We start from the raw sequence: 11410 nt of genomic DNA, 5'->3' as shown, positions 1-11410 counted from the left end.
TCCTACCCAATTTTTAATGATCGTATTAAGAGATGCGTCCTAACTTTATGACATGTGGCTTTTGGCCCGTTTTCGCCGTAAGCCCAATGTTAAAAATATCTCAAAAGTTAAAGCCAAAATTCACACAATCATAGGTCAGTGGTCGGATTTGATTGTGATATTTCCATCACGACAGCATCTAATTTTCAAACATTTAGGATTACACAATTTTGTTCAATGGGCCTCAAATTCCCGCATCTATTAAGCAATAAAGCTTCTTGTAGGAACAGACGCGACGGACCCTGAACGGGAGAACCTCAAAGATTTTCTGCAGATGAAAATTGCATGTCTCATTCTGAAGGGAGAAAGGGAACTTTGGACACGAAAGGAGAAACTTAACTTTGGAGCTTTGGACACCCCTGCTTGAGGTCTGAGATTGCATGTCTCATTCTGAAGGGAGAAAGGGAACTTTGGACTCGAAAGGAGAAACTTAACTTTGGAGCTTTGGACACCCCTGCTTGAGGTCTGAGATTACTGTTCTATCAAGAGACCTTCACTTAGCCTGATAAGAGGCGGGAAATGTCAGCAGCACCTGAAACGATTTAACTTCAGTGAACCATTTGGAACTGGTGCAATAAAGGTGCTATCGCCGCGCACAGCTGCTTTAGTGCTGGCTAGAATTTGTTCAAGAATCAAGATCTTTACTTCCAAGGCCAGGAACTCACTATCAGGTATCAGGTAGACCTGACAGGCGGACCTTTTCAGCCGTACATGTCAGGTCTAACTGATAGTGAGTGCTCATCAGATATCAGGTAGACCTGACAGGCGGACCTGATCAAGTGTACCAAGGGGGGTTCGGGCTACACAGTTCTCGAAGTTATCAAAATACTTACCTATGCAGTCTCAGAACCAGAATAATCAAACCTACAAATCATGGACCTAGGTCTAGGTGTTGTACATATTCAAGAGACATCATTTCTGTGATAACTTCCTCTACTCCAGAGTCAAACCAACAGCGATCACACATATTGTGTAGATGCGTTTAGAAATTATTTTTATTATTTATTTTTCATAGTATGTAAGCCAACCTTGTAACATTTTTTAAAAAATAAATACAAATAAATTTATCTAATCTATCTAATCTAATCTATTTTTTGTTTTCAAAGATACTAGCTATTATTCATCATCAAAATGTCTCGAGAAGGTCGGACCAGTTGAACGTCTCGTTGGAGATATAAAGTCCTTCTCAGAAGAACAAAACCCAATCAAAGTGAATCATCAATAATAATTGAGGCAAACAATAATTTTTCTACACCTCGACTTGATCAAAGTACTAATGAATCTGAAATGGTAAATCAACCAAATCAAAGTGAATCATTAATTGAAGCTAGTAGTGCTTTGTTTACAACATCTGATGAAAACATTGAATCTGAAATGTTACAAACCAATAATACCAATATGTAACCTGATCAACATGCAATGTCGGCTAATAATGCAGATAATTTTATTGATAGCAATAGTTTGCTTTTTGAAATACGAAAATTATTCCTAGCTCATGATAATGTACCAAACACGTTTCTAAATTCTTTATTAAGAATATTACAAACACATTCTCGTTTTTCAATGTTTCCGTTAGACTCAAGAACTGTTTTACAGTCAGCAAAAACTTCCATTCATTTTAATGATATTATAGATATGGAGCCTGGTCGCTACTGTCATTAATGGAAAATTCGCCTGGAACGTTGTAGGGATAGAGGAGGGGAGTACATTGAAGGGGACAACTACTAAAGTTGGGTAAGTTAAACACAAATCGTTTTATGGGAAAAGTCCACGAACTTAATAGCCACACCTCGTATGGTTTCCATTCTAAAACTTCATTACACCTTAACATCTTAATCCCTACTCAGTCAATGGTTAATCTAATCTATTCAGTCTCTAATGAATACGCTTGTTGAATGGACTACATACATATACCATTATACTCCCTCTCATACACATACAGACATATCTATCATTATCATTACATGGACTCATCATGATTCAATTCATAGAGTACAACAATGTATCAAGTTGATTTTCAGTAAAAGTTTGAGCTCATGAGGATGAGAGCGAGTGAGTTTGAATGAGGGTGAGAGCAAGTGAGGATGAGAGCAAGTAAGGTTGAATGAGGATGAGAGTGAGTGAGGTTGAATGAGGATGAGAGCAAGTGAGGTTGAATGAGGATGAGAGCAAGTGAGTTTGAATGAGGGTGAGAGCAAGTGAGGTTGAATGAGGATGAGAGCGAGTGAGGTTGAATGAGGGTTAGAGTGAGTGAGGTTGAATGAGGGTGAGAGCGAGTGAGGTTGAATGAGGGTGAGAGCAAGTGAGGTTGAAGGAGAGAGAGAGAGTGAGTGAGTGAGGGTGGGAGAGTGTGAGGTTGAAAGAGTGAAACATATGTACATACATTACATACAGTTGTAGCATGCATATTCATTTTCCTAAACATGACCAAATGTAATTTTTCATTATTATTATTATTATAGGTATAAATGTAAGGTGGTACGTCCAAATCTCTGAAAATTTCAAGTGGTACGTGTTTACTAAAAGGTTGAGAACCCCTGATCTAGGAGGTAAGATTGGTCCAGTGGTAACGCGTTCGCTTGCCTAATATCCAGAAAATCCTGAAATCAATGCCCAGAGTCGGCAAAAAAGTTGCATTCGTATTTCGATTGCGAATATTTCAAGGAGTTATGTACTTTCTGGTGGTTCTTGTGTTCACCTAGGACTTAAATGTGAAGTATTGTGTCCCTTACCCAACTGATAAAGTACATGAACAGGCAGACATAATGCTACTGTGGCACAAACAACCATACCAACAACAACAACAACAACAACAACAACAACAACAACAACAGTCGTCCGTGTCGCGGACTCTGCTCGGGGAGGACGCGGTGCGGTTATGTGTGTCCCGACCTAAAACTGTAGAGTTGAACAGTGAGGTGAGGTGGTTTCATTCTGGACGTAGCTTAACAATTATGGCACTGGTCGGGTGGTGGTTCAATGTCATAAAGTTTGGATTGGTTCTTAGTTCATATCGACAGTGTGGGTGTATTTGGCACTCCGACTAACTTTTGGTCTATTTGTTATGTGTTTGGTCTATCCTATACCTTATAACGTTCAGGTATGTGGTTGTGGTCTACCTTTTTTAGTAGTTCTTAGTAGTTCATCTATTTCTTATGTATTGTTGATCTATTTTCGACACTGTGCAAATACATAAAGCAAGTTAAGTAGTACTCATTTACTCATTCATGTACGTAACTTAAAAAGGCCGGCGGTCGCCTACGCTCCGACTATCGGACAGATCTGTGTGTGGCCGGAAAAGTTTCAGACTGTCTGAGGGACCTAGCAGTCATATATATAAAGTTTCAGACTGTCTGAGGGACCTATAGCAGTCGGAAACTTTGAACTGATGGGCGGAGGGTAAGTGGTGGGTCTATAGTAGTCATAATAATGGTCTTTTCTAGTCCAAGTTTGTTCATAGTGGTTTACAATCTAAACGTTGCATATTTATTGTTATATATCTACTAGCTAGACCTTAAAGTCTACCCTTGATGTCTGTTGTCATAATCATAATTATGTATAAAGGCCGAACATGATTGTGAACACAAGCTGTCAAGATATTCTGCTCTTGTCACAGCGCAGCGTTACAATATCAATATTAGGAAACCAATGAACCATGTATTGACTTGGCTCACTTCACACTATTGATTGACCTGGCCTAACATATGCTCTGTCAATATTATTATAGGAAACCAATGAACCATGTACTGACTTGGCTCACTTCGCACTATTGATTGACCTGACCTAACATATGCTCTGTCAATATTAGGAAACCAATGAACCATGTACTGACTTGGCTCACTTCGCACCGTTGACCTGTGCCAACATATGATTTAGGTACATATCAATATCTGCCAACAGACCATAATTATATCGACCTGGCTCACTCTTGACCTAACCTAACATATGATATGTCAATATCATAAAACAATATATCGAGTTGGCTCACTCTTGACCTAACCGAACATATGATATGTCAATATCATAAAACAATATATCGACTTGGCTCACTCCTGACCCGACTTAACATATATGTCAATTGTCAATACAATATCAGAAGACCATTTACTGACTTGGCTCACTTGGCACTTCTGACCTGTGCTACACATGAACTATTTACATTCCAAAGTCGTTCACCATAACATGTCGTACTTTATGGGCAGTGTCAATATTTTGTCCTATACAATATACATACAGGGTGTTCCACCTAAAAGTGCCCCATAGGAAATCAACCCGTAAAATCAGTTTTTTGCCCCATAAAAGTCCCCAATACACTTTTCGGGTCCCTGCCAACAGACCATAATTATATCGACCTGGCTCACTCTTGACCTAACCTAACATATGATATGTCAATATCATAAAACAATATATCGACTTGGCTCACTCCTGACCCGACCTAACATATGATATGTCAATATCAGAAGACCATTTACTGACTTGGCTCACTTGGCACTTCTGACCTGTGCTACACATGAACTAGGTATTTACATTCCGAAGTGGTTCACCATAACATGTCGTACTTTATGGGCAGTGTCAGTATTTTGTCCTATACAATATACATACAGGGTGTTCGACCTCAAAGTGCCCCATAGGAAATTAACCCGTAAAATCAGTTTTTTTGCCCCATAAAAGTCCACAATACACTTTTCGGGTCCACTAAGCATTCTCTCTTATGAAACCTTTGACGAGGAATAGATTGGTGCAACTTTCAATTCAAAAAAACTGATTTTACGGGTTGATTTTCTATGTGGCTTTTTCAGGTTGAACAGGCTGTATGTACAATATACATAGATATGTATGTCATTATTATATAGTCATTCTTGTGATCGTCATGGCTTGTGCTACAGTCAGTGACGTGACATGAAATTTTTAAAAGGAGAGTGTACACCGAGAAAAAAAAAATTGGTGTGAAGTGCCACAAGTTAGGGAGGAAGAATTTTATTATAAAAAAAAAAATGCCTGAATTTTCTTTTTGCTAAACGTTTCTCTGTTCGCTTTCGGTACGATAAGACCTTAGCAGTTACAGTTCTCTCTATCAGACCTCTTAAAAAAGTCTACATTGCACTTGCATCTATCTAGGTCTCAAAAAAGAAATGTTTTAAAGTGAATTTAAATAAACATTAGGTAAGTATTAAGGAGCGCGGTAGTAGCGCTCCGCCCCGCCAAGTCAAGAAAGTTTGACCGCGCTACTAGAGATATTATATTCTACATATTACAAGAGACTTGAGGGTAAGGACATAGAGATGGTGCATGGTTACAGATGGGCAGGTGTTTCCAGAGACTAGATTATGCTATTATAGTAAACCGGACATCATGTTCATGTTTAATTGCTTACTCTACATACAGGGCCGTACTAAGGAGGGGCAAGCCCCCCTTGAGCTTAATTTTTCTCCTCTAATGTAGGCCAGAATTCCGCCACCTTAGCTTTTCAAAGCTCTGACCTTGAACCCAGGACTTTCTAGTTCCTGATCTCCTAGTGGTTACCGCCGCACCGACCGGACTACTAGGCTTGTAGGCTTGATTTTTTTTTTACTTTCCTTATCCTATAATAGGAATTTCCCTTGCTAAAGAAATATAGCAAGGGTTGAGTGTGAAGGGCATCCACTCGTTAAATTTGTAGCCAAAACCAAATGTCAACCCAAAGCAATCAATCACCCTAGTTAGGGCTGATTGAGAGGCTGACGAAAAACGCCGACCCCGGCTGAACACGGGAAAAGTCGAGGAAGAAAGTATTGGATAAAGTGTTCAGTGCCAAAACACGTTTTGAGGTCCCTAGAGCCTAAATCCAAAGTTTCAGCCATTGGTCTCTGTGTGTGTGTGTCTGTCTGTCTGTAAACAAAATATCTCGAGAACTGTAAGAGTTAGAAACTTGAAATTTGGTATGACGCCTTCAAATGTGACAAGGATGCGACTTTTGGTTAAGATTGGTGCAACCGTTGGTTTGGCGCTATTTTGACCGCTTTTTGGCGGTTTTCGACACAGGCCACATGCGTCTAATGTAGCAGTTGTTTCATTGCTACGAAATAAAAACGGCGGTGGAACACTCATCTTTAAAAAAAAAAAAAAAAGAAAACCCTTGATACTCATGTGTTAACTTAACTCTCAGTGGTAAGATTGGCCATCAGTAAGTCGGGTCTTGGGGTGAAATGTTTGTTAGCCTCGGTTGCTGCTCCGGCCTCCGGCTAAATATCCGAGCTTTCTCACTTTACCATACGAGATTGTTGACCCCGGTGTTGGTAGAAAGCGCGAAGAAACTTTTTACAGTCAATGTCTCACAGTGAAAAGGAAATGGATTTAAAAAAAAAAGAACAAAAAAAGTAGGTACCTAAATAACAACAGAGAACCATGTAAATGTACCTAAAATACCTACCTACATCACCTAGGTACCTGCTATCATAAATCGAAAGTTTTAATAAATATTTAATTTACATACAGTCTAATTTAGTCTGATTTGTGAGAAATTTCAATCCTTATTGAATCGAATTTTCTGATCTCTCGACTCTCAAGTTTCGAGAGAGTGGAGAGTTAATTTATTATGAAGTTGTTTGGTTTAGGATTAAGAATTATTTAAATTTTTATTTGATTGTTCGGTTGATCTGCCTACCTGATTTGTTTTAGACACGCATGAGCACCTTAACTACCTAATATGTAGGAAACTATTTTCACCTAATCATTTAGTTTATAAGTTTTTTAAGATATTTTATTTTAATTCCATGCCACACAGACTCACAGACATATTATTATGTACTTTAGTTCCCACACTTGTTCAAAATATTGATTGTAATATTATTCATCTAGAGCAGGGGTTCCCAAACTTGCTCAAACCGCGGACCACTTTTGATTTTCATGATTTCCTACGGACCACTCAGCATCACCATCACCCCCCCCCAATTCCTATTGAATAAAAATACAATCTTATTTTATTTTTAGTAATAATAGCTATGTTTGTGGGTTTTCTTTTGGGACCACCTCAGGACCTCTTTAAACCTTTCACGGACCACAGTTTGGGAATCCCTGATCTATCTTAAGAGTATCTATTAGATCTTAAATAAGGTTTCTATCAATTAATCCATCAAAAAATATAAAAATTGCATTGAAAAAGAGAAATTCTGCAATGTTGTGAAATAATGATTTTAATTAACAATTAATTAAGACAGATATGTTCAGTATTCAAGTCTTGGGGGGAAAAAAAACTTTGAAAATAATCACTACACTCATGAGCGAAAATTTTGGAACAAATTGACTTTGGAACTGGCTCAATTGTTCAACATCAAAGATATTTCCATTGATAATAGAGCGAACTAGAAAATCAGAGACGGTTCTTGACACAATACAACTATAATGACATGGTCATGTTTATCCAACATGAATTATGACCTAACCATTTCATCAAGTACATTAAACTCAGGGCTGATCCGAAGAAATCGGTACTCCCTCTATTTTATTTTAAGAGTTGAAAGTTGAAATGGTGGTACCCTCAGAGTAAGAATAACATAGAAAAAAAAAAAAAAAAAAAAAATCAAAAAAGATTGTCAAAGGAGAGGTATGAAAAGCCAGTCAAGTTCGCTTGGAGGGTAGCGCGCCAGCGCGTCTGCCTTGTCAGCGCTAGGTCGTGGGTTCGATTCTCGCCAGGGACGAACTTTATGCTAAACAGATGAGGTTCTTTTCCGGAAGGGCTGGTTTTCTCCTATCCTGTCCTACTCTCTTCGATTTCGGGACGATTTTTCCTCGACAGTTACATTTCCCTCTATCAAACCTCTAAAAAAAGTCTTGTAATACGGGTAGGTACATAGTTACCTACTTCTCTTTCATTTAATGAAATTGGTAATTTTGGCACATCCACTATTCATTGTTATGAATATGAAGTAATTGAATATCATACAATGTCTCAAATTTTTCGCACTCAAGTGTAGTCACTTAAGTAATAGATTATTTTAAGTCCAATTAATCGACTCGGTTTTATAAAACGAAACTAAAAGTGCATTCTGCATTACAGAATGAAACTAAATGCGAATTATTTCAATCTCGCATATGATTTCAGAATTTCAATGTAATTCAGCCGCATTTAATCCTTGAGCGTGGATTAATATAAAGGCAGATCAAAATGAATGGAATAATACGAGCAGTTGAGAGCAACATTTCAAACTTGAATGTAAAGCTGTGTTGTATACCTACAGGGTGATACTAACTGTTAAGAGATTCACATCCTGGTTTATGACTCATAGGAATTTACAACTTCAATACACCCTGCATATTTAAAGAATAATCCAAAAGTTAATTTTTGTACTGTAACACATTATTTTCTGTGTAGGTACCTATATAACTTTTAATAGATTTTACTCATGTAAATAATACGTAAATGCTAATAGATCATGCAAATCAAAAGAAACCAATTTAATTGAAAGTAAAAGTTGTTTGTTTTTATGTGAAATAGAAAGTCATGTGATATTCACACCAGAAAATTACTTTTTTTTCTATGAAGAACAATCTATTCAACTGCTAACTGAATGCTTGCTATAACCTTTTTTTTCCTGAGACTTGTTTTAGAATGCAAAAATAAAAAAAAAAAAAAAAAAATGTTACTTATTATTCATAATGTGGTGCTCACTGCTCAGTATTGGTTTTGATCTGTAATGCTTGTTTATATTTATGGCCAGACACGTACAGAAAATTTGGAGCATCCCCCCCAGTACATTACTTGTGACAGCACTACTCAACCCCCCGGGGCCAACAGAAGGACGCGTGGAGGATGAGCGTGGCCCCCCATACCCCCCGCCCCCTTCCATCGACCCCAAAAGGGATGGGAAAACTAGAATTGCCACACTAAATATTCAAGATAAGATACTGTTTGCTCTCTCCCCCTCCCCTCGACAAAAGCTTGGATACAGCCCTGTCTACATACATAGGTATAGCAAGAGCAAGACATATCCTGGAACCTGTAACGGACTACCGGGCCCTTGTCTATTGTAAGCTATTAGTATTACTATTAGTAATTATTATTATTAGTATATTAGTGTTCACTGTACAAGTCATGGGAACTTGGCGATACAAATTGCTTGCAGTAATCTTACTCCAATACGAAATGTACAGCAACATACCTTGTCCATTACCGCCGCCCAGTCGAATATAATGTAAGAATGCACTTTTATCACAGTAGCATTCATGCTGGATTTTACCACAGAGTTTTCATTTTCAGTTGATCCGGACTAATACAGAGTTTAAGAAATACTGGCCTGTGTAAATCAAATGGGTGACGTTAAAGAAACCCTTGATACTGTACTGTGTTAACTTAACTCTCAGTGGCCATTACTAGTCGGGGCTTTGGGGTGAAATGTTTGTTTGTTTGTTTGTCTCGGTTGCTGCTCCGGCTAAATATCCAAGCTTTCTCACTTTACCATACGAGATTGTTGACCCCGGTGTTGGTAGAAAGCGCAAAGAAACTTTTTTTTACAGTCAATGTCTCACAGTGAAAAGGAAATGGATTAAAAAAAAAAAAAAGAAGTACAAAAAAAGTACCTAAATAACAACAGAGAACCATGTAAATGTACCTAAATAACAGAGAACCATGTAAAAGTACCTAAATAACAACAGAGAACCATGTAAATGTACCTAAGATACCTAATTACATCACCTAGGTATAATGTCAACCCAAAGCAATCAATCACCCTAGTTAGGGCTGATTGAGAGGCTGACGAAAAACGCCGACCCCGGCTGAACACGGGAAAAGGCAAAGGAAGAAAGAATTCGATAAAGTGTTTAGTGCCGAAACACGTTTTGAGCTCCCTAGAGCCTAAATCCAAAGTTTGGTCTGTGTGTTTGTCTGTAAACAAAATATCTCGAGAACTGTAAGAGTTAGAAACTTGAAATTTGGTATGAAACCTTCAAATGTGACAAGGATGCGACTTTTGGTTAAGATTGGTGCAACCGTTGCGTTGGCGCTATTTTGACCGCTTTTTGGCGGTTTTTCGTATACTTAGTTCAATAGGATAAGGAAAGTCGTGTGATGATCACACCAGATATTTTTTTTTTTTTTTTATTTCTCAGAAGTAAGCCTCAACGTTACATTTTATAATATTCTGTTAATCTGTAGAAAATATAATTAAATCTGTTGTAATACAACATGTTCTTATCTTTCCAAGCTCAAAGACATTGAAATGTCTTATGTCGGATTGTCGGGCAATAGATAGATCGAACCCGGGACCTCCTATGTGCTAGAACAGTTTGATGACTGCATTTACCTATCTGGCTGTATGTCTGCTTGTTTCACTATAACTCTTGAAATCTCGACTCTCTCGGGTCTCGAACTCGAATGATTTGTCTGATCTTGATGACATGTGGCAGAAACCTTTAACACATAAATAACTTTTTCTTGATGAATTTTGAGCTGGATCGGGGGCTCTAGAGACAATCGTAGGGATTCTTTTTCTGTGAATTCTCTAGTTCTCTAGTAACTACATAGTTCACTGAATTGCACTGAAACCACCTGGTTTCATACTTGATACTACGAAAATAGTGAAGTGATTTTTTTTTTTTTTTCATCACTTCACTGTCTTTCTAATATCACTTTTTTTAGTGAAGTGATTTATGAAGTGTCAAGTGTGACTGTGTGAAGATGAACCACCATGTTATCTATCTCTAACATGGTGGTTACATATTATTGTTATGTACGTGATACCTGTGAATCTTCTGATAACACGAACTCCTTACGTGTTGGTACTTGGTACTATGGTACTTCTGATACTCAAGCTGTCACGAAATTAGCTTTACCATTAGAATGGGTACCTAATACACGGCGCGGTGTTGGACTAGGTACTTAGTACTTATCTATTGTACAATAGAAATGGTCTCCATTTCTTGGAATGATACATTTAATGTACTCAATGGTACTCAAAGATATAGAATGGAAGAGGTGTTCCCAACTTACAAGAACCGTAAATCGCATGTTACAATTCCATTACATTCTAATCTAAGTGCTCCCCAGATACCCAAACGAGGATTTCTGTTTAGAACTTTCTGAGAACCCCTGCTCAGAATCGTGACCATACTATAAGATGAAGATATATGTATCATACTACATATCATCTTCATTGTCACTTCATAATACCATGTGATGCTACTCTCACCATCATCACTGTAAACCAGAGTCAGCAGTAATCTACACTCTGGTCAATCAGTACAATAGAAATGGCCTCTACTTTTTTTCGAGATTCACAGATCAAGCCCGAGGCCCGAGTCAGAAAAAAAGTATAATACAATCAATCTGCTTTGGCAGATCATCAAGCAGGGAGCTTTGATTTCAAGCATTTTATTTTAATTTTTTTCCACCACCACC

This window comes from Diaphorina citri, unplaced genomic scaffold (genome assembly GCF_000475195.1).
Source record: "Diaphorina citri unplaced genomic scaffold, Diaci psyllid genome assembly version 1.1 scaffold1459, whole genome shotgun sequence".
Lineage (NCBI taxonomy): Eukaryota > Metazoa > Arthropoda > Insecta > Hemiptera > Psyllidae > Diaphorina > Diaphorina citri.
This window is presented reverse-complemented; position numbering follows the sequence as displayed.